This window comes from Lissotriton vulgaris, chromosome 10, assembly GCF_964263255.1.
Source record: "Lissotriton vulgaris chromosome 10, aLisVul1.2, whole genome shotgun sequence".
NCBI classification, from domain to species: domain Eukaryota; kingdom Metazoa; phylum Chordata; class Amphibia; order Caudata; family Salamandridae; genus Lissotriton; species Lissotriton vulgaris.
This window is the reverse complement of record NC_141698.1, coordinates 590807264-590833213: the sequence shown is the minus strand read 5'-3', so window position 1 is coordinate 590833213 and position 25950 is coordinate 590807264.

Sequence of the window (25950 nt, the reverse complement as noted above, 5' to 3'; positions counted from 1 at the left end):
TTCCTTGGAAGTGAGAAGTAAGCACCTTCCGCTGACTCCCAGGAGCAAGGGTATTGTGGGCCTGCCTTTGAAGTCTTCTTGTCTTTGGGGCTGGAAGGAGTAGATCTTCCTCAGACCTGGAAGTTCTCATGCTCTACTCCTGTTGAACATCTCTCTTCAAAGTTAAGTATGCAGAGTACCTTGAGAACTGAGGATGTGGTTACCAGCCTAGTTTGATTCCAGCGGATATATTGGAAATGAACAGTTTTCGGTGGGCCTAGATATAAAGGTTTTGGAAAGCATCCTTTAACTTGGAAGTGGACTGGAGTCTGAGGAGCTAGTAGTCCTGAAAACTGAAGGACCTTTCTTCAAGGTAGAAGTGCTACCAGTATTCACTGTTTTGTACTACCAGACATCCCTCCAGAACAGATAATGAAACCTCAACTGTGATAGCATTTTTCCCACATTTAGGATAGAGGCCTGAGGCTACAGCTGAATTCCTCAACCAAAGAACTAGTCTTGTGGAGTTGTTTATGTCTATATCCCCCACACTTGCACTACCAAGGACTTTCCAGCTCCAGAATAGTTTTTAAGTCCAAGGGTAACATTTTACAGCAGGAACAGCCAAGATAATTTACCTTTTTGTGGACACTAGTGGGTCAACGTTAATATGGACTTAGGTCCCTGCTAGCTGCATGGAAAACACTTCAATATTTCTTACATTTTTCCAATTTCTTGTAGAATAATACTTAATTGAATTTTAAAAGCGTTTTCTTCTAGAGCAATTTTTCCTTTCTTTATAAATGTTGATCCCTATATCTGATTGTCTTTACTTCTTCCAAATTCTTTCTTATTGCGTCTTTTAATAGAACTTGGTCTTGACCTTGTTATCTGTTCCTGTCTTAACTGTAATATTGTTCTGCTAGTTGTTGCATGCATACCACTTGCATCTTGGGAAAACCTTACTACTGGTGGAGTTCTTACAATGGTCAGCCTTCCAGAAACCAATATTCCTTTGTTAGTTGGCTTGCTTGAGCTCAGTAACAGTTCACTCCAAAACTGTTGCATTTCGCTGCCTTGGCCTAACACTCTCTAGATTATAGGCAAGGAAATGTTTCTCTTCAGCTATCAGCTGCTAGTTCGATAAACCATGACGTCACACATTTTGCACCAAAGGAATGGTCTCTGTGAAAGCAACAACATTCATTAATTAACCATGTTTTCCATCCCTCTGGAGAAAGCATCTGTGCTCTGTCACTGGAGTAAATACAAAATGATTCTAAACCATGGCTAACAATGATAAACTTATCAACTTACTTGGCCAATATTTCATTTGAATTAAGCCTCAAAACAGCTATATAGGTACATGAAGTGCCATATAAAAACATGCAAATAAAAACATTGAGAAATAAATAAATATATTTCTTCTTAATATTCTGCTATGCCACTACCAGAATGGTGCAACTTTGGAATCATTAGACAGATACATTCTTATTACATCTGAGGAGGAGATGAAGCAAAGCGGTACTAATTTAATCCAGACAGCAATTGCATCTCTGCATACCTGGGAGCTATTTGGTGGTTCTGTTATGCATAACCATAATTCGGCCGCTTTAGCCTGGTAGCACAGATTTGTTTGCACTAAAAGCATTGAAAACCGTACCATTACTAATATCACCAGCTACAGTGGAGCTGTGCTTTTTTTTTTTTTATAGATGAGTATACTGTTAGACCAGACATGAACTCTTGGCTATATATAAAATAGAACAAGATTAACCCTGCCACTCAGATATAAGGGGGTCCTAATACAGGGATTTAAAAAATCGAAGCTGAATCTATTGTTACCCACTGACTCCACGCAGCGTTTAAATAAAGCTTTCTCCAGCCGCAGAACCCCATTAGAGGCTCAGACTCTTCTATCCCTAAGACTATCTGTGGTTTGAGATCTATTGAGCCGTGAACGACGAAAAGGATAACATTGTGATCCCATCTTAGCCTATGTGTTCCCTTCCCTGATTGTACACTCCTGCCCTGAAGAAGGTGCTGCCTAATAGGGCCAACACCGAAACGCGCGTCCAACTATTTTACATCTGTTGTTGCAGGCACAGTTGTACTTGTTTGTGTGTGAATCTGAATGAATGAGGAAGTGAATGAGTATTTTGAGTGATGATGTATATATAACAAAAAAAAATTCTTTGGAGTGTTTGGGATTGTGAGGAATTTTTTTGTGTATTGTATCTAATTTCCCCTTATCTTGAATGAAATGTGTTCTTCCCCTAGATGTAATCATTTTAATATGAACTATGTATCAACAGTATTTCTAATTAAAAATCGCACTGTGAAAAGACAAATCATCTTTTAAGAAAAAAATAAAAATATCATGTACTAAAAAAGAGGAATGTTGAAGTCTATGGCTCTGGTTTTCATGTTCACCCCATTTGTTTATTGATTGGATCCTGTAATAGGACCCCTTATATCTGTGTGGCAGGGTTAATCTTGTTCTATTTTATATGTGTTGATTTCCCCTTTTTCCTGCCCACTATAAAAAAAAACCCTGGGGAACCCCATTCTATTAAAAATATGAACTCTTGGCTACTCTTTACTCGAAGGAGGTTCAGAGACTCTACTCTACAAGAACCAGTAACAGCCACTTCTGCAAGCCCATCCATCGTCTTTGCGAAACACACTCTAGTCCATGACAAGGTAAGAAAGGTTATGTTGGATTCCCTAGAGTCAGAATTAATGGAAGCAGACTTTGTATTCTGACAGGAATTTGCCCACTCCCTACAAAGTAAACTGGTTATCTAAACATTAAGCATTTTGCCCAGGCACCTACGCCCTGGTCAACAAAGCAAATATGCAAATAAATGTGTTAAGCCGCTGAGACATCTACCTTCCACTGCTGGTTTTATCAGAGGAGAGCTTCAATGTAAAATACACTAAATTTTCACTTGAACAAGAATAATTTAGTGTGGACTTTCCATTTAGAAGACAGTATGCTCTGTTCTAAGTGAAACTTTGGTCCTCTCCACTGAAGGTGTTTTACCACACAGGAGTGATCAGCCAATCTGTGAATATATCTGCACATCTTCTCGTCAATTCCTATGTAGGAGCAAGAAGATCAATGGTGATTTTTCCAATGTATGGCCTCTATTGAAGGCAATAACCTCCTATAATGACAAGGACAACCTTTCAACAAACGTTCCATGCTTTGTATATACTCTTGTTCAATTGACATGAAGCATTTTTACCTGTTAGAAGCTGTTGTGCAACAATTTACCATTTCCACTTTTGCGAGCTGCCATTTGGTGATGTCATCAGATCTGATATTCCAAGGAGGGGCAATCACCACTTTACTTATATTAGGAACAACCCTAATTGACTTTTCATGCAGTCCCGACATTACTGATTTCATGGGGTATGCTGGTCTTCCCTACAGCGATGAGTTCACATGCTTGTGCCCATTGTCCTCCCTGCCTTATAACAATCACATCATTGAGAGCTGTGTTAGTCTCCTAAATGTTTTCCTGTGTAAGAAACCCCTTGGCAACATCATCACATGGGTCAAACTAGGCTGAATCATGACTCTTTCATCACCAAATGGACAATCGCTATAGCAGCAATTTCTTTGGTACACTAAAGGAATGCAGAGGCTAAGTAAGTTTATACAAGTGGTAGGAAGCACAGAAAGGTGCACCAATAATGCTCCCCTGAAATAGAATTAAGATTTGAATATTCCTAAGAGAATCCCTGTGATTAAGAGTTGGTTAGAATACACAAACTACTGAATCAATGCTTTACTATGACAATTAATAAGTAAGATCCCCACCTAGTGAAAATTAAGGGAAAGCCTTAAAGGTGCACTGGAAGGCAAGCCCACCAGTAAGAAGTCTATTAGGTTTATCACCTCATTTACACTTTGTTAGAAATGGGATTTCTGATTGGCTAGGGCTTGCACCTAAGCCAGGCAGAAACCCCCACTCTAGTCAGGGCAAGGGAGTAACATGCTGAAGATAACCCCTACTCACCCCCTTGGTAGCTTGGCACGATCAGTCAGGCTTATGGAAAGGGGCGACCACTCGGTCCCCCCGAACGTATGGATGAGTGCCTCGATCCCCCCGGGAAGCCATTTTTGGGCGGGAGGCGCGTCTCGGCTGGTATGCCCGAAGCGGCGTAGCCGGGGCGCGCCTTTTCCCGCCCTAGAGTGGGCTGGCCTAGACACCGACGCAGCCAGCCACGCCCCCGGGGCGGGCAGGGGCGGGTTTTCGCCCGCCCTGAAGACGGATAAAAGAAGGCGCAAGACCAGAAGACGTCCTCTTGTTCTTGTGCTCCGAAGCTGCACCTCCTCGCTACACGTGAGCTCGGGACGGAACGAAGAGCCAATTTTGAGCGTTTTGATCTTTTTCTTTGTCTTTCAGAGACTTCGTCGGAGAGATGCCCAAGAAAGGCCCAAAGAGAATGACGACCGAGCAGATGGTTCGGGCCCTTTTTAAGGATATGTCCGACATAAAGAAGCGGCTGGCGGAGCGAGATGGGGAGGAGGGATCGGGCCAACCACCGGCTGGAGGGAGACCTAAGAGATCGAAAAGGGTTCCAGCTGGGGGGGACGCCCCGGCTCCCTCTGCCCCGCTCGAGGCGCCGACCCCAGTACCGATCGAGGGGAATCCAATCCCCGTTGTCGTCACCCCGACACCTAAGGAAGACATGCCCCCCGAGCTGGCAGCACAGCTAGCGGCATGGTTGGGGGATAGCAGTGATGGCGCCACGGCTGCTGAGGCACAGGCGCTGATCAAAAAACTTCGCGAGAAGAAGGAGGCAGCTAGAGTGGCCGCACCGTTGGCAGGGATAGACAAGCCGCAAGCGGCAGAAGCTGCGTCCGGTTCAGGTAAGCGGCCATTGCCGATTGCACGGGACGAGTCAGCACCCTCTCGTAGAGAGAGATTGGGACAGCATGTGCCTTTAGCCATAAAGGAAAAGATCTGGGCAGGGGAATACGTGAATATTTTTTCCTTGCTTGTTGATCATTACGATGTGGAGCATGTAAAAAGTCAGAAGGACCTAATGCATCCGAGTGTTTGGCGCGCAAAAATGGCCGCCTTTAAGGTAAATGAGAACATTGGGAACTGGGGCAATGCCTGGGGTATTTTTACGTCGATTTTGGGGGAACGTAGGCCTGAGTTGCTTCCTGAGTTTCCCGTTTACCAATCACGAATTATGGGTTACTCGACGGCGTATCAAGGTAACCATTGGTTTTGTTATGATAATCTGTTCAGGAAGGAAAAAGAACATAACAAGGGTTTGACCTGGGATTGTTACGATTCTTTAACGTGGGATAAAATGAAAGAATCGGGAATATTACGAATGCCATTGGTCGGGAGCAATGTTGTTGACTACTCCCGCCAAAATGTGGGGTCGCCCTTTCGACCAAGTACGAGCACCGACGACCAGTCGAGGCCCGCAGGTAATAACGGGAGAAAGGGTTTCTGTTATAACTTCAACAAAGGGAAATGTACCAGGCCTCCGGGGTCCTGTAAATTTAAACACGAATGTAGTACGTGTGGGTCATCCCATCCTGAGTCAGCGTGCAGAGCCAGAACGGGTGAGAATGGGGGCAAGGGAGGCGCCAAACAGGTCTAATTTAGTCCGAGGGGCGCCTCTACCGACCCCGATTGATACCTTGGCAATGATCCCCTGGCTCAGTGATTACCCGGATCGTGCGTCTGCCGGGGTGCTGCGGAACGGTTTTACACATGGTTTCCGCATCCCGGTAGGGGACTTTCAGGGTGTAGGGATTTGCAAGAATCAGCTTTCTGTTTTACAACATTCATCTGTGGTGCAGGAAAAAATTCAGAAAGAGGTTAGCCGGGGACGGGTCGCTGGCCCGTTTAGTGTACCCCCGGTACCGGATTTTGTTTGTTCTCCGTTAGGGGTGGTCCCCAAGAAGGACCCAGGTGAGTTTCGTCTGATCCATAATCTGTCTGCGCCACACGGCCTTTCGGTGAACGACGCAATTGATCCTGAAGTTTGTTCGGTGCGATACGCATCGTTTGATGAGGCAGTAGCCATCTTGAATCGCCTGGGGCCCGGGACGTTGATGGCGAAATCCGATATCGAGTCAGCGTTCCGGTTGCTCCCGGTACACCCAGACGACCAGCGTCTTTTGGGATTCGGGTTCCAGGGATCATTTTACATGGATAAGTGTATGCCAATGGGATGCTCTATATCATGTGCCTATTTTGAGCAATTCAGTACTTTCCTGCAATGGGTGTTTACTAAAAAGACGGGTTTTCGAAATGTGATGCACTACCTTGACGATTTTTTGTTCCTTGGCCCCGCCGGAAATCCCGAATGTGCCCAGGCCTTAAACGAATTCTGTGGGTTGATGGGTCATTTTGGTGTGCCGTTGGCACCGGGTAAAACTATGGGTCCCACGACTTGCCTCGAGTTTTTGGGGATCGAGTTGGACTCAAGGGAGGGGTGTTTCCGTTTACCGGCTAGCAAAGTGTTACAATTCGGGTCAGCCCTCCGAGTATGTTTGAACACACCCAAGGTTACACTGCATCAGTTGCAACAATTAGTGGGGAAGTTGAATTTTGCCTTAAGAGTAATCCCAATGGCTCGCCCTTTTTCCCGCTCCATTGCCCAAGCGATGATCGGCCTGAAGGAGGGTCATCATCGCACGAGGTTATCGGCTGAGGTCCGCCAGGACATGCGGATATGGTTAGCATTCCTGGCGGACTTCAATGGCCGAGTCGTCTGGAACAAGCCAGCCGTGTCCTCGGAAGAGCTTGGGCTATGGACGGATTCAGCAGGAAGCATAGGGTTTGGCGCCATCTTCGGCACGAGCTGGTCTGCTCAAAGATGGCCCCTATGGTGGCACGAGAAGGGGCTAACGAGTAATATCGCTTTCCTTGAATTATTTCCCATTCTCGTTGCCCTGAGAACCTGGCCAGAAGGTTTCAGGGATCATTCTGTAGTCTTTTGGTCCGACAATATGACCGTGGTAGAGTGCATCAACAGTCAGTCAGCCCATTGTAAATTGATTTTGAGGCTGCTCAAAGAAATTGTCTTACTATGTATGCAACTGAACGTGGTTTTCAGAGCAAAACATGTCCCAGGGGTGATGAATCAGGCTGCTGATGCACTGTCTCGTTTTCACATGCAGGCTTTCTCGGGTTTCCTTCCTTCAGCGGACCCGGAGCCGGCACCCTTCCCCGAAGCTCTCTGGTCTCTCGGTGCCCCGAACTTCGTCACCTCGTGGGAGAGAGTCTAGCACCCAGGACAAGGAAGGCATATGAAGGGGCGTTCCAGGCCTATTTAGCCTTTTTGGGGGCAGAGAGAGGGGGTCTTTGGGGTCAGGAAGAGTGGGTAGTACTCTTTCTTATGTCTTTACACAGGGCTGGGAAATCGGTGGCTACGGCCCAAAGGCATCGTGCCGCCATTTCCTTTGTTGCCAGGGCCCATGGCATCCTGGACCCAACAGCGTCTTTCACAGTACAGAAAGCGCTGCGTGGGTGGCAACGCCTAGAGGGTCGCAGAGTAGACGTGAGACGACCGATAGGTATAGACAGGTTGTCCCTGTTACTGGCCACACTCCCGAATACATGCTCGTCCCCTTTTGAGACCTGTTTGTTCCGGACTGCATTTACGCTGGCGTTTCACGGGGCTATGAGAGTTAGTGAGCTGGTTGCAAGGAACAAACAGGATGTGACGGGGGGCTTGTGCAGGGAGCATGTTCAGATCAGGGGGGACGCCATGATTGTCTCCTTTCCCCGGTCTAAGACTGACCAAGATGGGAGAGGGGACTGTACGATCATTCGCAGGAACCCCGAGTCATCCATGTGTCCGGTACAGTGCTTAGAAGATTACCTAGCACAGAGAGTGGCATCATGGGGGGGGACGTTGTTGAGGCATGCAGACGCCACCCCGCTGACGAGGTTTCAGTTTCAACGGGTGCTTGCAATGGCCATTGCCGCAGCGGGCTTGGACCCGGGCGAATTTGGGACCCACTCCTTTCGTATAGGGGCTGCCACTGAAGCTACAGCCAGGGGTCTTAATGTAGAACAAGTGAAACGTGTGGGGCGTTGGTCCTCCAATTGTTATAAGAGGTACGTGCGATTGCACATGTTGTGAAGCTGTATTCATGTACTCACGCCTCTTGTCTTTTGTTTATTTTCAGTTGTGCAAGCTTACGCGGCAGGGCAAACTGAGCAGTCGACCCAACACCAGGCCAGCGGTCGCACGTCACCGGCTGTGAAGAAGGAGGTGTGGGTCGTGGGCCACTCATACGTGAGACGGGCCGCAGACGTATTCAAAGCAGGTGACATGATTCACATAGCTGGGGAATACGGGTACAGAGTGTCCTTCTACGGAAGGGGCGGTCTCTGTATTGACCAGTTGCAGGAATTTTTTGAGGGCCTGTTAGGGCGGATGAGGTCACCGCCGTCCATAGTCATAGTACATTTGGGGGGCAATGATTTGGTCACCACCGGTAGACGACTGCTCCTGGAGGCTATGCTTTCCACGGTAAGTTGGTTAGCGAGGAGAGTTCCGGGGTGCCTAATTGCGTGGTCTCATATGATTCCACGAAAAGTGTGGCGGGGGGCTATCTCGATCCCTGCTTTGAATCATTCGGTTAAAAAGTTGAATAACAAAGTAAGTAGGTTGTTCCGGTCCAAGACATTGCATTCAATCTCGCATAATTGTATTAATGATGATAGTATGTATCTGGGGGATGGTGTGCATCTGTCGAGGGCGGGGAACGAGTTACTCATAGGAGACTTCCTAGCCTGGTTAAAATCTTTAAAGCATGACCTATAGGTAGGAGTTTTGTGGGGGGTCCGGATAGCCGGTCAACTATCCGGACCTGTGGCGGTAAGGTCATGATCGGTGAGCACTAATTGGTAGATCCCTATGAGTGGGCGTCACCCAACACGGATGGGAGCGCTCGGGAGAGGTGGCCATTGGCCCCTCAGTGGGGAGGCGGTCCCGTCTAAGGGCGGGTCGCCGGAAGTAAAGGAAAGGCGGTCAAGGCCCCTTCCTTTGTAGGAGGGGTTACAGCCCCCTCCTGGGGAATTTCCCGGGGCTAGTGTCATCTGCGACGGCAGATGCGGTAAGTTGTGTGGGGTGGGGAGAGGTCAACGATACCTTCTAGATACCACACACAAGTGTTCGAACGACCTTTAAATGGCGTCGAGTCTTAAGTGCCCCCGTCAAGTCAAGGGAAATTGTTAGTAGTTGCACTTGTGGTAAGCCCCTGTGCCATCGCCCCTCCTAAGTGGGAGGGGTAAGTCTGGTTAGGGATCTTGACACCGGTTATGACCTTGCCGTTGGCCCTTAAACGTTAGGATGTACAATTTCAGTGTTCTTAGAGAATGTTTTGTAGGATGCTAGTTCGGCTAGGAGAACCTCTGTATTAGAGATTATGTTAAGGTTAGCCAAACATCGTAATGTGATAATGAAATTGTACATAACATGAAAACGTTTAATGTTTTAATTTTTTGTTTTAATAAATACGGCCGGGATGGTCACTCCATCCCACATCCAAAAAACTTTAAGAACAGTTTCCGGTTTCCCTTCCTTTTGGGGATTGTGTTGAGAGGGGGTGGCGGGTATCTCAGCCATATGGAAAGGGGCGACCACTCGGTCCCCCCGAACGTATGGATGAGTGCCTCGATCCCCCCGGGAAGCCATTTTTGGGCGGGAGGCGCGTCTCGGCTGGTATGCCCGAAGCGGCGTAGCCGGGGCGCGCCTTTTCCCGCCCTAGAGTGGGCTGGCCTAGACACCGACGCAGCCAGCCACGCCCCCGGGGCGGGCAGGGGCGGGTTTTCGCCCGCCCTGAAGACGGATAAAAGAAGGCGCAAGACCAGAAGACGTCCTCTTGTTCTTGTGCTCCGAAGCTGCACCTCCTCGCTACACGTGAGCTCGGGACGGAACGAAGAGCCAATTTTGACCCACCCACCAGCCCCTGAGGACAGCAAAGTTGTTGTGCAATAAAGTGAATTGATAAGTTTGTTCTTCCGTTTCGTTTACAGGCTATAACAGTATCAGTTTGTGGTTAATAAAGATGGTGAATATCGTTTAGGTTGTTACGATTAAAGTGATTTGATGTGATGTTGCATTTTTAGCATGTTCCTTCGGTCGTAGCGACCAATGTTTTCATAGGTTGAAGAACTGTCGTATTTATTTTTGGTAGGCGGTAAGGTCATGATCGGTGAGCACTAATTGGTAGATCCCTATGAGTGGGCGTCACCCAACACGGATGGGAGCGCTCGGGAGAGGTGGCCATTGGCCCCTCAGTGGGGAGGCGGTCCCGTCTAAGGGCGGGTCGCCGGAAGTAAAGGAAAGGCGGTCAAGGCCCCTTCCTTTGTAGGAGGGGTTACAGCCCCCTCCTGGGGAATTTCCCGGGGCTAGTGTCATCTGCGACGGCAGATGCGGTAAGTTGTGTGGGGTGGGGAGAGGTCAACGATACCTTCTAGATACCACACACAAGTGTTCGAACGACCTTTAAATGGCGTCGAGTCTTAAGTGCCCCCGTCAAGTCAAGGGAAATTGTTAGTAGTTGCACTTGTGGTAAGCCCCTGTGCCATCGCCCCTCCTAAGTGGGAGGGGTAAGTCTGGTTAGGGATCTTGACACCGGTTATGACCTTGCCGTTGGCCCTTAAACGTTAGGATGTACAATTTCAGTGTTCTTAGAGAATGTTTTGTAGGATGCTAGTTCGGCTAGGAGAACCTCTGTATTAGAGATTATGTTAAGGTTAGCCAAACATCGTAATGTGATAATGAAATTGTACATAACATGAAAACGTTTAATGTTTTAATTTTTTGTTTTAATAAATACGGCCGGGATGGTCACTCCATCCCACATCCAAAAAACTTTAAGAACAGTTTCCGGTTTCCCTTCCTTTTGGGGATTGTGTTGAGAGGGGGTGGCGGGTATCTCAGCCATATCCCAGAAGCAATGTGTAAAGTGTTTGCCAACACACAAACACAGCAGCAACAAACTAGGCACACCACAAAACACATTTACACTGTGCCAACTGGCACTGGGCAATATTCACAGGGGATTATATACAGGACAGGGCCAATCGGGCCACTGTCAGAACCATTAGACCAGGTAAGTAAATGCAAAACACAACCAGTAACTACTGGTACCATAATGACTTAAGCATTATCATATTAGCATTAGACACCATCCTAAAATATCATAGCGTGACATTAGGCAATAAATCAGATTAGGCCCAAACCTCTAAGGCAGAGGTCTTCAAACTTTTCGATGCCGAGACCCCCTTGTAAAACCTTTTTAGGCGTAAGGACCCCCTTCCGACAAAAGTTTCTAGAAACTGGTACTCCTCATCATCAACTTTTGACAACCATAAATGCGCCTGTTAGACCTCATCACATCCCTCCATCTTTCATCCACCCACACTTTCACACATCCATCCATCCACCCTTTCATCCTTCCATCCATACATCCATCCTTCATCCATCCACCCTTTCATCCTTCCATCCATACATCCATCCTTTACCCATCCACCCTTCCTTCCATCCACCCATCATTCATCCACCCACCTATTCACACATCCATCCATCATTCATCCATGCAAACTTTTATCCATTCATACATCCATCCACTCTTTCATCCTCCCATCCATCATCCATCCACCCTTTCATCCATACATCCATCCACCCACCCTTTCATCCATCCATTTACCCATCATTTATCCTCCCACCTTTTCACACATCCATCCATACATCCTTCATCCGTCCACCCTTTCATCCTTCCATCCATACATCTATCCTTCACCAATCTATCCTTCATCCATCCACACTTTCATCCTTCCATCCATACATCCATCATTCATCCATCCACCCTTTCATTCATCCATTCACTCATCATTCATCCACCCACCTTTTTACACATCCATCCATACATACATCCATCATTCATCCATCCACCCTTTCATCCATCCATTCACCCATCCTTTACCCATCCACCCTCCTTCCATCCACCCATCATTCATCCACCCACCTTTTCACACATCCATCCATGCAACCTTTTATCCATTCATACATCCATCCACCCTTCCATCCTCTGATCCATACATCCATCCTTCATCCATCCACCCTTTCATCCTCCCATCCATACATCCATCCTTCATCCATCCACCTTTCATCCTCCCATCCATACATCCATCCTTCATCCACCCACCCTTTCATCCATACATCCATCCACCCACCCTTTCATCCATCCACCCATCATTCATCCCCCCACCTTTTCACACGTCCTTCCATGCATCATTCATCCATGCAACCTTTTATCCATCCATACATCCATCCACCCTTCCATCCTCTGATCCATACATCCATCCTTCATCCATCCACCCTTTCATCCTCCCATCCACGCATACATCCATCCTTCATCCATCCACCCTTTCATCCTCCCATCCATACATCCATCCACCCTTTCATCCTTCCATCCATACATCCATCATTCATCCATCAACCCTTTCATCCATCCATTCACCCACCCATCTTTTTACACATCCATCCATCATTCATCCATCCACCCTTTCATCCATCCATCCTTCATCCGTCCACCCTTTCATTCTTCCATCCATCCATCTATCCTTCACCAATCTATACTTCATCCATCCACCCTTTCATCCTTCCATCCATACATCCATCATTCATCCATCCACCCTTTCATCCATCCATTCACCCTTTATTCATCCACTAATCTTTTTACACATCCATCCATCCATCATTCATCCATCCACCCTTTCATCCATCCATCCTTCATCCGTCCACCCTTTCATTCTTCCATCCATACATCTATCCTTCACCAATCTATCCTTCATCCATCCACCCTTTCATCCTTCCATCCATACATCCATCATTCATCCATCCACCCTTTCATTCATCCATCCACTCACCATTCATCCACCCACCTTTTCACACATCCATCCATCCTTCAGCCTTTCATCCATCCACATCCATCCATCCTTCAGCCTTACATCTATCCATCCACCCATCATTCATCCACCCACCTATTCTATGCCTCTCTAATGGGGGTGGGGGGATCAGTATCTCTCTGCGTCGTCGTCCTTCTTCTTTCCTGCTCATGGGAGGGCATCTCTGTGCCTCCCTGCTGGGGGCGGGGGACGTGTCACGGGACCCACAGCTCCAGGTGCGCAAAATCCATTGAACTCAAAGGGCTAAACTACAGCCACTCCCCCAGCCCCCCCCCAGCTCCCCCCAGCTCCCCCCAGCTCGTGTATGTGAGCCCGGCTGAACCAGCTTCAGGGACACACACACAGTCACACCCAAGTACTTGACAGGTCTTTAAAAGACCTTTTACTTGTTAATGAGGCGTTGATGTTTTTCACACCTCGGTGTGAATTAGGCCTCCGCCGTGATCACCCTCGATCAGCCCAATGCCAGGAACTGCACTCTGCAGAATCTGCGACCCCCTTCCCAGAACTCCACAACGCCCCTGGGGGTCGCGCCCCACAGATTGAAGACCGCTGCTCTAAGGCATAAACACATTATGCACCAGGCCTCACCAGCATAAACACATTATGCATAAACACCTTAACCATAAACACATTATGTCATCGGCATCACAAGCATAAATCACATTACGCAATCATTATATTAGGCGTAAACACATTATGAAACACCCATATAAGCCTAACCACATGATGCCACCACTGCGGGCATTACCTTAGGGCCTTGCGCCCTATCAACACACAGGTATCCACAATGGCCCCCAGGCCAACTGGCGTTTCACTGGGGCTCAAATGCCCTCTGCCCAGAAATGTCAGGGTGCTAAACTGCCCTTGGCAAAGTGAGCAAAGTGCACAATTGCGCAGGGACGTGGGAGTGTGTATCACTCCTTTCTTCTCATTAAAAACAAAATGCCCCCAAAGAAAAATGGCACTGGCACTACTATGCCTGGTGAGCCCCACTCTGAGACTCTGTAAATAAAGCGTTGCCTCACGCTGCAGCTGCCCACTTCTACGGCGCAGCTGAGGAAACAAAACAATATAGGCACGTCACCCGGTGCCCTCTGGACCCCCACTGGGGCCTTAAGAACAAATTGTGCCCATTGTTGCAGTTGCCCACTATCAAGGGGGCAACTGTGGCCAAAAAGCACCAACCATATGCCTCGATCGGCAGAAATTCACCGGGACCCTCGGGGAATCTAACCAAATAAAATTGCTCCCAATGCTGGAGCAGCCCGCAACGCCAGGACCGCTCAGGCCAAGGACCAACAACGTGCGTTGAAAAGCACCAACAAGGCACACATGGAGCCCCCACTCACCGGGACTCTCTGGACGCTGCTCCACTGGTCAGGTCAGCAACATGTGGGGCTCCCTCCGCTCACAAGAGCTCTGCCCTGAATACGTCCGGCCCTTCCTCCTGACATCCCAATTGGCACCGGGCTATGCTAGGGAGGCTCTCCTCCCGCTGGATCCTGCAGGCGGGAACACGGTCTGCTGCAGGGACTTCTCTGTTGCTGGGGCGAAGGCAGGGCTCACCCAGCTCTTCTGTGGGCGCGAGGCTTCCCTCGCTGATGCGGAAGTCCCGCCCCAAGTCAGGCACCACTTTGCCTGAATTCCTCTCCGGCCGAGCTGCAATTCGCAGCCTCCAGCCGGTCACTTCACTTTGGATCAGGCCGCGGCGGTGAAACGCGGGGTGGGCTCCCGCTCCCATTAAAGAGAATTGCGGGGTGGGCACCTGCCAAAGTAACACAAATGCGGGGAGGGCTCCCGGTAATTAAAATATGCATGAAAAGTGGGGTAGGCTCTCCTTTTTGACAACCACAAATGTGGGGTAGGCACCTGCTAATAATATCACCTCCAATGCGGCTGCAATTGCATGGTGGGTTCCGGCTCAATAAACAGCCAATGCGGGGTGGACACCAGCTCCCCGCACTGTGCAGGGGACTCCCTGCGCTGGTATTCCCACCAGATGCTCTGGCAGCCCAGCGCTGCAGAGAACACACACTCTTTCTTTGCCTGCAGTAAAAAGATAGCACTCACGAGGCGCTATGAGTCCTTTAAACTCCAAGGGGCATAGCTGGGCCCAGGGAGGCCAGCACACAGGGCCCTCCAGCAGAGAGGCAAGCCCCCATGGTGGTTCCTCCTTGGCCCTAGCAGCAGCAAGCCCCCAAAGGTCCACAAACAGCACTCTCTCATGGGGTCACAGCCCCAATATTTATATCACCTTTTTCTTTGTCTGCAGGACAGGGCTTTGGGGAACCAGGTGCAACTGGTTCAGGGGGGATTTGGACCACTCTGTTGACAGGGCTCCTCTTCTCCATTGTTAGGTGGGGGCTCGTCATCAGACACACCACAGGGGGGTGGAGCCAGCATTCACTAGGGCAGGCACAATCCTATTCAGGGACCAGGGACTTCTCCTTCCATCACTCCAAATGCAGATGTCCCATTCAGCCTAGCGCTGACTCACCCTGCCCCTCCTAGAGTCACAAACACCTCACCAGCCCATGTCACTCAAAAGCCAGACATGCAATTCACATCAGGCAGGCAGACACGTAGCACACAGAAATGCCAACTTCTAAAAGTGGATTTTCTAAAATAGTTATAATAAATCTGCGCAGACCATTGCATAGCATTTATTATCACTATTCCAAACATACCAAACTTGACCATGCTGCATCTCTCATATCAGGAATTACCACTGAAACACTTATCAGGGAATCCCCAATGCATTCCAATGGGAGGGGACACAGTAGTGAGAAACCAAAATGGCTGTTTGACACTACCAGGACATGTCACACACTTAAGGTACATGTCCTCTCTTTTACCTACAATGCACCCTGCCCATAGGGCTAGCTAGGGCCTACCATAGGGGTGACTGACATGCAGTAAAAGGGGGGTCACGGACATGGTACACACTTTAGGTGCCACGTCACAGCAGCAGTGACACTGCGCACACAGGCCCTGCAATGGCAGAAGCCTGAGATAGGTTTGCAAGGGTAATTTGGTGGGTGGCGCAATCAGCACTGCAAGCCCAACTATAGTATTTAATTTGCCAACCCTGGGTATATGAGATACCACTTCACAAGTGACTGACAGGTAGATTAAATAGGCCAAACAGATGTAGACCAATCTTATCATGTTTAACACAGAGAGTACACTGAACAGCAGTGCTAAAGTGCCCAGAGTCCTAAAACCACCAACACCATGTCCGAAAAAAAGGCAAAAAGTTTAGGGATGACCCTGCTAAAATGGCCAAGTCCAACACACTTTGATAAGAAATTAGCTCCAAGTCAGTTTCCTCTCTGGCCAGAAGGATGAACTGAGTCCTTCGAAAGATATTTGATGATCTTCGTCATGGCTATTGGCAGCTGTGGTTGTGTCGTCATTTGATTGTTTTAGTGGGGTTTGAAAACATAGCCTACATCTAACTGACTCTAATTTCAAGAGTATTTATTAAACAAGTCATACAGGTTTTCTGGGCTGTAACCTCTGGCAAAAATTAATAATGATTGTTGGCCTCCCAGTAATGAAGTCTGCCTATAGTGCCATTCTTCCTTAGTTATAGACAACAAGGGCAACCCAGTTTATCTACAAGAAACTAGTCATATTCATAGAACCAAAATGGTTCCCTGAAGTCATGATCCTTAAAATAAAATGGGCGTCAAAAGTGACATTTCCGATTTTCCCTCCCATATGATTTTAGTTTGTTTGAAATCTCTTTTATTAGTTTCACAAAGAAGCAATGATTTATAACATCTACATTGGCAATGAAAGCATCAAACGAGGAGGCTACAAATATATTAGTTTCTAACGCATCAGGGGTGATATCCATCAATGCTTCAATAACCGCAGGGCCCTGTCCAGGCTAATTTTGCCAACAGATATTAAAATCATCCGTGAAGAGTCAGTTAAGCCAAGGATAGCATAGTAGCATAGCTATTAAAGCATTTTCCTCCATCAGGTGCTGCTCTATCAAAAGGACTATAAAAGCGAAAGAAAAAGAAAACAAAGAACTGGAGGGGGAAGGTTAGAAGGGGGGACTTTGGTGGGAAGGAGGGCAATTACGACGATAGTATATTAAGAAATACTCCCTGACCATGGAAGGCCCCCTTGCCAGTAAAGAGGTGGAGAGGAGAAGGAAGAGCAGCAGGGGCGCAGTGAGTCCTCTATCTGTTCTGCCTCACTCTGATAAGTCCTCCCCTCTTGGGAGCAAGGCATCTTCAAATAGTTGAAGAGCCTGTAGGCGGGGGGGGGGAATGGATCGAGCATTTTCTAATTTGGATAGAAGTTGCACTAGTGGTTGCCAGATACGTGTGAATTTGGCATCAGTGTGGTTGGAAAGGAGCTCCATCGCCATTATGTGCTAGAGGCAAGCGAGCCACACCGAAGACATTTTTTCCCATGGAGTGCACTGATCTGTTTTGCTGTATCTAACATGTGAAGTATCAATCACCAGTCCCAGTGGGCATGGCTTTGGGAGACTGAGGTCGAAGTCCCAGAACCACCACCCAGGGAGTATTCAGAATAGGAAAACCTATTACGTCCTTGATGTGGCTCAGCACCTCTTTCCAAATGATCATCAATAGCGGGCACAACCACCATATGTGAATAAGCAAACCTATGTCCGCCCTGCATCGCCAGCACAAGGCCGTAGAGGTGGGAAATATTGTCTGGAGTCAAAGGGGGATGTAGTACCAATGTGTCATTACTTTGTAAACCAACTCTTGTTGTGTGATACTTTTAGAGGTGTTGGGAATGTCTCTCCATAGCTGCTCCCAGTGTACAGCGGGGGCATCTTCTGTAATGACTCTGTGTCACGTTCGTTGATAAGGGTGTAGAGGCAGCGGGCAAGAGTGTTGCAGGGCCCTGTTGGTTCAGGAAATCATGCCCTGCGAACCATCAAAGAATCATATTAATGATTCAAAATGGATCAGTGGGCACGTGGCTCCCAGAGTATTTTCAAGTGTATGATTCCAGTGCCGAATTTGGTAATATTGAAAATGTGCCATTGGAGGGAGATGAATATCTTGTCTACATTGCTTAAATGTTTTAAAGGTCTCTCCCACAAAGAGTTCAGCTATCATATGACACTGTCCTGCCACCCAGGCTTGAGAAGAGTTAGGTTGTAGGGCTGCGTGTGAGGGGCATGTTGGGGGAGGGGAAGGAGGTAAGCCCACGGCTGATCTCTACTTTATCCCATATTTCCTGGACCGTTCTCGTTGGGGTGGCAATGTAGGCAGTATGAGGATGCGCTCTTTTTGGTAGCCAGGCAAAATCGGAAAAGGGGCGACAGGCCACCGCCCTGTCCATATGAAAATCAATGCTTCTCGCTTTCGCGAACCACCCACTCAGAGATAAAATGCAGATGTGATGCCTCCCATATCATTTTTAGTTCACAATAAAGAAAAAATGGGAGAATAAAATTAACACCAAAAGTAGCATGTAAATAGAACTCAATGAATAACCATTCGGAGTGGTGTAAATCCATTCAGTAGTTTTCAAAAATGAACCTTTATAAAGTGCTCTAATCTGAGCATGAAGTGATTACATTTTATATATCTAGAATTATTAGTCTGTTGACTCTCTTCAGATTCACTAATCCATAGAGAATGAGCAAATCAAAATAAAATATAAAGGCACACCATTAGACTATGAAGTTTAATTCCTGTCATCCATTGTGGATTCATGAATTTGGCCACATATTCTTGAATCTGCCACTAATTGGCTGGTCATCACAATAGGGAGAATCCAAAAGAATACGGCAGGCAAACAAATGAAAACGTTGAATTTTATTGTGACATTTACTAATCGTATGCCAGATACCGGATTACAGCCATCCTTACTAAAGATCTGTTCATGGAACACACATGGATTGAGAAATATCTTATAAGAGAAAGACGTGAGATAATTTCTGCAGAACTTTGAGAGAGATAATTTTCCGCAATCAATTGAGACCTTTTATAATGGTACTCAGATCTCGAAGACATACAACATAGGGGGTCATTAGGATGGCGAGCGGGCTTTTCCCGTCCACCACCCTATCGGAAAATGGGACCGCCCGCCTTAAGGGCGGGGGTCCCGAGGGTGCCATTAGGATGTGCCCGCCACAGTGGCGGGCACATCCTGTATTTTCAGCATTGTGGGGGCGGTGCTATCTGCACCGCCCGCCACAACGCTGAAAATGCATTGCATCATTTGCATAAGGAAAGCGGCAGGCACTGCGAGGTGCCTGCCGCTTTCATTACCAAATGCAGGGGGGTACCATAGGTACCCTCCGTGTGCACCCTCCTACTGTGCTTCACTCTGGGGACCCGCAGGGGGCCCCCAGAGTGAAGTCCGCCTGCTATGCCGCCACGGAAAAGCATTGAAAAATGCCCATAATAATATGGCTGGCGGTGTCTGATAGACACCGCCAACATTTATGCCTTTTCCGCCCCGGCCGCAAGGCGACCGGGGCGGAAAAGCGGCAGACGGTCTTCCCGTCCGCCGTGGTCCCCCCCGCCATACTAATATGGTGGGGGGATTTCGTGCAAGGATGGCGGGCGGATTGCCCCCGCCAGGCTGGCGGTGGCTACCGCCAGCGTGGCGGGGGCAATCTGCCTGCCATCCTAATGACCCCCTTAATGTCTCCATCAAGAACATATAACTTAAACCGCTTAAGATGGTGGGGTAAGGGGATTGAGTAGTTGATGGCTGAAGTCTATCACAGTGCTGAACAACTGAGTCTATAAAAAGCAAGTTAAATGAGAAAGAGCAGTAAAATCCGAAATCTACAAGCATCTAAAGGAGTGGAAACAACTGAGAGGTGTACTATTAGCTAAAGTTCCATTTAAACCCTAACTGTTGAACTACCAGCAAGGAGCCAAAACAGGAGGAGGCATTATAAGGAACACTTGGAAAAACAAGGATCTACGGAGGCACCAATCTCAAATAAAACAAGAATCAAGACTAGTGGCACAGAAGCAAAGACAAAGCAAGAGATCCAATAATATCCTGCTACAAAAACTAAAAAAAATAAAAATAAGAAAACTTGCTGGAAAGAAAATAGAAGATATTCCTTAGATCTATGGAACAAGCTTCTTGAGTCTAGTAAACAACAAAATAGTAAAACACTCTGGCAAATAGGTAATGGCAAGGTATTAGGAAAGCAAAGGTAAAATAATGCAGGAATTGGTGCAGCATCTTGGGAAGCCTACGTCCTTGCTTTGTACCCAGAGCCAGTAACAATGAACAATGATGATTTACTGTTGTCCCATGCAATTGTAAACCTACCCAAGGGAATCAAGAAAGCAAAGAGGATATAAAGTCTCATATAAGGGAAGATCCAATAACCCTGTTGGGCAACGAAGAACAACTTCAAGGAATCATCAAAAGACTAAAACCTGAAGGAGCATCAGACCCAAACAGTATTCCAAACGCCTTAATTGAAGCAGACGTGGATTATTGGGCTCACTATTTCACCCCAATGTTCAATGATCTTCTTTATTTATGTAAATCTAGCAGATCCGTCCGACGCTGTGAATTTGGAAAATAATCATCCACCAATCCTTGCTGCAGAGAAATTGGGCTGTCTACAATATGCGGACGATATAGTCCTACTTAGGAAAACATCAATAGGCCTACAACGGAGTATGAATGCTCTAAAGAAGTACTTGGTAAATCAAAGGCTAGACCTGAATCTATGCAAAACCAAAGTGATCCAGCTGGTTAACTTTACGTTTAAAAATCATGCGTGGTTGCTGGAAGGGAAAAAAGTACTGGAGGAAGTACGCTTATATATACATCTGGCGTTCACTATGGATGGTTGTATGATGTTTCAACGCATGCTTTTACCACGCTTGCCTTTCCAACGCAAGTCGTTACAACGACTTGCGTTGGGGGGCGCTGGATAGTGGAATAGTTTAATTTTCTATTCCAACTCCAGTCCCCGTGGATAGTAGGGAAGGTGCTGGATAGAAAATTAAACTATTCCCTATCCAACAGCGCCCTCCAGCGAAAGTCGTTGTAACGACTTTCGTTGTAATTCCTGCATTGTAATGTTAGTGCGTGGTAAAAGTTTAGTTGTAAACAATGTTTCCCCTATGGATAAGCAAATATCTGGCAAACCCCATCTGTTATCAATTCAGGCCAAGGCACAATCACTAACATGTGGATTCTAAATATTAAAACAAAATTTGAGTTGTATGTCGTTAACCTATTTACTCAAGGTTATGGAGGTTCGGCTACTATCTTCACTATCATTAGGTACAAAAATTATGCAAGGTTAGGAAACAGATACTTTGAAAAGGAGCCAAACAAAAGTTTATAGATCAGTATTCAGGTTTCCAAAATCAGTCTCACCAGCTCAAATACATTTAGAGTTTGGTATAAAAAATCAAGCATATCAGTGTGGAAGTTCGTTTATAAAATTATGCTGGAGATTGTGAGCATCGGAAAGATCTATCAGCAATTTATGCTGGAAGGAAATAGAGGAACACAACATAGTGATACAAAAGAGTCCTGGGGAAGTCACTTAACTCTGGCTATAAAGGATTTAGGCAAACAAGAAGCTTGGGGAATAACACTGGGGAAAGCATATTTCAATCAAGTGATAAGAACTGCAATGCAAATAGCATCAATCCAAACAGATAAACATGCATTTGCACTAAGGAGACATACCTGGACAGTAATACATTTGGTAGAACATTTTTCTTTAAGATAAAAAAAAAACTATTTATGTTATTCTGGTATTATGGAATCCAAAGACTTTATTCCATCCAGGAAAAAACAGCCACATAATTTATCCTGTAGACTATTTGGATACAAAAAAGAATCATGTACTCATCTACTATGTGTCTGTCCTGTACCCTTGACACAAAGGAAAATTCTCTTGAAATCACTATTTAGGAACATGGAAATACGCTCATGCCGGCAAGCCGTTATCATCTGGCTAAGTGGATGCTCAGCTTTCCTTGCTTGTAGCGGAGTAAAGTTCATGATGCCACTATTCAAGGACATTTCTAATACAGGGTTAAAGGACTAAGAACTGTGCTCATTAGTGGTATCATATATACGCATTATAATATTACCTTAACCCTGTATAAATTGGCAATTAAAGCAGTCCTTTCTGACCCAGCAGGATATAGCTTATAAGAACCATGGCTTACTATAGCTTGTTTATTTTAAGAAGAGGTCATAATAATAAGCTCCCATTTTAGGATTTTATGCTTGGTAAACATGATGGAAAAAAGAAAATAACAAAAGGGGTAATGCTGCTAGCTTTGGGGAAAATTAATTACTATTTTTTTTTTAAACTGTTGTCTTTAGAGTTGTTTATATTAAATTTGTGATTTTGAATGTTAATGAAGAAAAAGTAAATAGTCTATACAAAGAAAATGTTGATTTAGAAAACCAGCAAATAGAACTTAGAATGTTGTAACAGACGGGAGGCATCTATTGAGCAGTGCTATCTTATTTAGTTCTATACAATTTTATAAAATGTAATCAAAATGTTTTATGCTTGTATTGTATTGTAAACTTACATTAATGATATTCATTTTGTAGTGTTGTAGAGGTTTTAAATAACTGAGTACAATAAAATACAGCAACTAAGCAATATGTTCTAATCCAAGACCCTCCCCTGGTCCTGGATACCCTCCTGAATCCTCGAAATGCATGAAACAGGCACAGGAGTCTCAAACCTTGAAAGAAAATAAAAAAATTAAAAAGAAGTATTTAATGTATTATAGCCATGCTTGGTCAATAGCCACAAGTAGGGGTCGGACGCATGCAGCAGGTTGGTAGTGGGGTCTGGCGGCAGTCTAGCCCCTGCTACCAGGTTGGCTGCTTTGGTGGTATGGGACCCTGCAGGCAACTTCTGCTGTACACAGCTAAAGGTTGTTGTACAGTGAGGGTTAGCCACACATTATGGATCGGTTGTCGGTCATACTGGATCTGGCTGAAGTCCAAATATTCTGGCCAGTCCCACACTGTGCAGCCAAAAGGCAGTCTGTATATTGGTTGATAGCCCATGGAGGTTGGGTGCATGTTCTGGCTGCAGACTTGTTTCTTGGGTCATTCGCTACTGTGCACAGCTGAAGGCTGAGTGCAGGATGGGCTGACTATCAGTGGTTGGTATGGTGCAAGGAAGTGTTGCATGTGGTATATGATCATACAAATTAAGGGCATAATTTATGAGGCCCAACCAGCACTTTTGCGCTGGTGCAACGTCACTTATTGCTATTCCGGTGACGCAATGTGCCACTGGAATATTAATATGGCCACATAATGCCACATTACGAGGCTTTTCATGGCCTTACAAATATGTGCCTCTTTCATGCAGAAAACTGCTTGAAAGGGTCATTCCATGATTGTTGCCTGGGGCTTTCCCAGAAACATCCATGGCTTTTTGACACTGCCCAGGATTTACGGGAAATCGTAAGTCTGAGGCTGCTCCAAAAGTCTATACCTCCCTAGTGAAGGCGCAAGGGAGGTACAAGGAGAATGCAGTACACATAGATGAAGGAAAACACATCTTGTGATTATTTTTGTGCAGGAAGAATTCCCTTCCTGCACAAAAATAATCATCACAGCAACACAGGCACCCTTGCACCATGGTTCAAAAGTGCCTGCATTGGTGTGCAGTAGCCCATTGTGCCCCGAAACGCAGGCACCCTTGCACCATGGTGCAAAGGTACCTGTCTTGGTGTGTTGCAGCCCATTGTGTGTGGTTGCAGGTGAAAAGGACAGGAATGCCCTGCATCTAATTGATATGGCACATTCCTGCCCTTTTCTTTTGCAGTAGGGAAAAAACCAATACATGAGGTCCTAAGTCATAATCAGCTTTGCTTCTAGCACATTAGTACATGTTAGAATGAGATAGTGTGTTATATTCCATATAGGTACCCCAATGTAGGCTCAGGTTACATCGCAACCTTTCACCTATACTCTCCCCTATATTACACACATAACTGTTCTTGGGGACTGACCTTTTACCTAGACACGACACTGCACAGAGAATGCTGAATTTTCCCTTGTAAAAGCCTCATACATTATGCATGAGGATTCTTGGAAACTCAGCAGGACTACCATCTCCTGTATAATAACTATGTATAAAGTTCCTTCCCGACGTCATCCTAAGTCTGACAAGTGGCAAAGCAAGGTAGAACCCCCGGGGAGACCTTTGGGTATACAAACATCACATCTTGCTGAGACAAACAGAGGAGATCAGGACTTCCCTGCTGACACACTGGCATGAAACGCTGAGATTCCTGCCTGCAGATACTCTAGCTTGCAGTGTTCTAACATCCCATGCGGGGTGTCCAACTCGAGACCAAGACGGGGTCCCAAAGTCTCTCACTTCAGGTAATGGGGTTGACCTTATCCTAAAGGGATTCTTGGCTGAACACCTACATACATGCCAGGTACACTTAGGTACATCTAGTACACATTTTATTGTCATGTATTATGCCTATATTCATGGTTATTACAACATGGTAGAAATCTACCATCCTTTTTCTTCCTTAGTGCTTCTAATCATTTATATCTGTTACTGTCTAATGGGTGTTTCAGCACACCTATTTTGCACTAGAAAAGTAACTGTTCAATAAACGGTTATTGAAAAATGTCCATACCGTTTATTCTATGAATCTCTCTGAGACTATGGGCCATATGTAGGTAGCTAAATACCAGTCGGTAACAGCTGAAAATCAGTAAATTTCCCGTTATCGACCGGTATTTAGGCTATTGAGATGTAGGAGTGCAAAAATAAGGATTCAGTAAATATGAATCGGTAAATACCGATTCATCATTACCGAATCCAAAATTATCGATTCAGAATTACTGATTCCTAATTTACCGAATCGGTAAATAAGAAATGGTCAAGACTAGAAAAGAGATGTAGGTAGTTCGGTAATACCGAATTTCATGAAATTCAGTATTTTAGAGTTGGTAATTACCACTGACTGAAAGCAGGTGGTAATCAGCCACATGGTATATAAGCAATTCCAAAATGCAACAGTGTGATCACTATGGTGTCTTTCAATGTGATTGCAAGGCGGCTACGTCTACAGGCATCAGGAATGAGGATCTGGAGATGGGAGGAGCGCATTTACAGACAGCGCATCACACTCTTCCAACAGACTGAGGCTGAGATCCATGAAAGGTAAAGGCTATACCCCCAAACCATCTTGGACTTGATAAGGGGCCTGCACCCACTCCTTGAGCACCTAACACCAAAGGTGCAAGCCATACGACCACATGTGTAGGTGCTCTGTAGCCTACATCTACTCGCATCTGGCAGGTACCAGGGGGAGATAGCTGCGGTAGGCGAGGTGTCTCAGAGTTGCCTGTCCCGAAAGTTCCTGGATGTCATGATGCAGAGACTGCATCACTACATCAGCTTCCCACACACATAAGCGTAACTCCTGAAAACCAAGACAGACTTTTACCAGATGACACAGCTCCTGCATGTCATAGGCTGTATTGATGGCACACACATTCCAATCTGCCCACCAGCAGCCACTGAGTATATCTACAGGAACAGAAAGTCCACCCACTCCATAAATGTGCAGGTAATCTGCGATGCTGGCAACATAATCACTGACATTGTGGCCAAATTTCCTGGGAGCACCCACGATTCATACATCTTCCAGCACAGTGGGATCTACACACGCCTGGCTGCTGGAGAATTTGGAGAAGGATACCTGCTAGGTAAATCACCGTGACACTCCCTTATACTAACTGCAGATGAATGTGCATTGGTATATGTGACTAATGGCACTCACTTTCTCACCTAGGCGATCATGCATATGCCGTGCGGTCATTTACCCTCACCCCCTACTCAAACCCATCAACCCCGAGTGAGAGACGATACAATGTGGCACACAAATCAACTCGCAAAGTTATAGAGCGTATCTTTGGACTGTTGAAAAGCAGGTTCCGCTGCTGCCACAAAAGCGGAGGTGCACGTCAGTACACACCCATC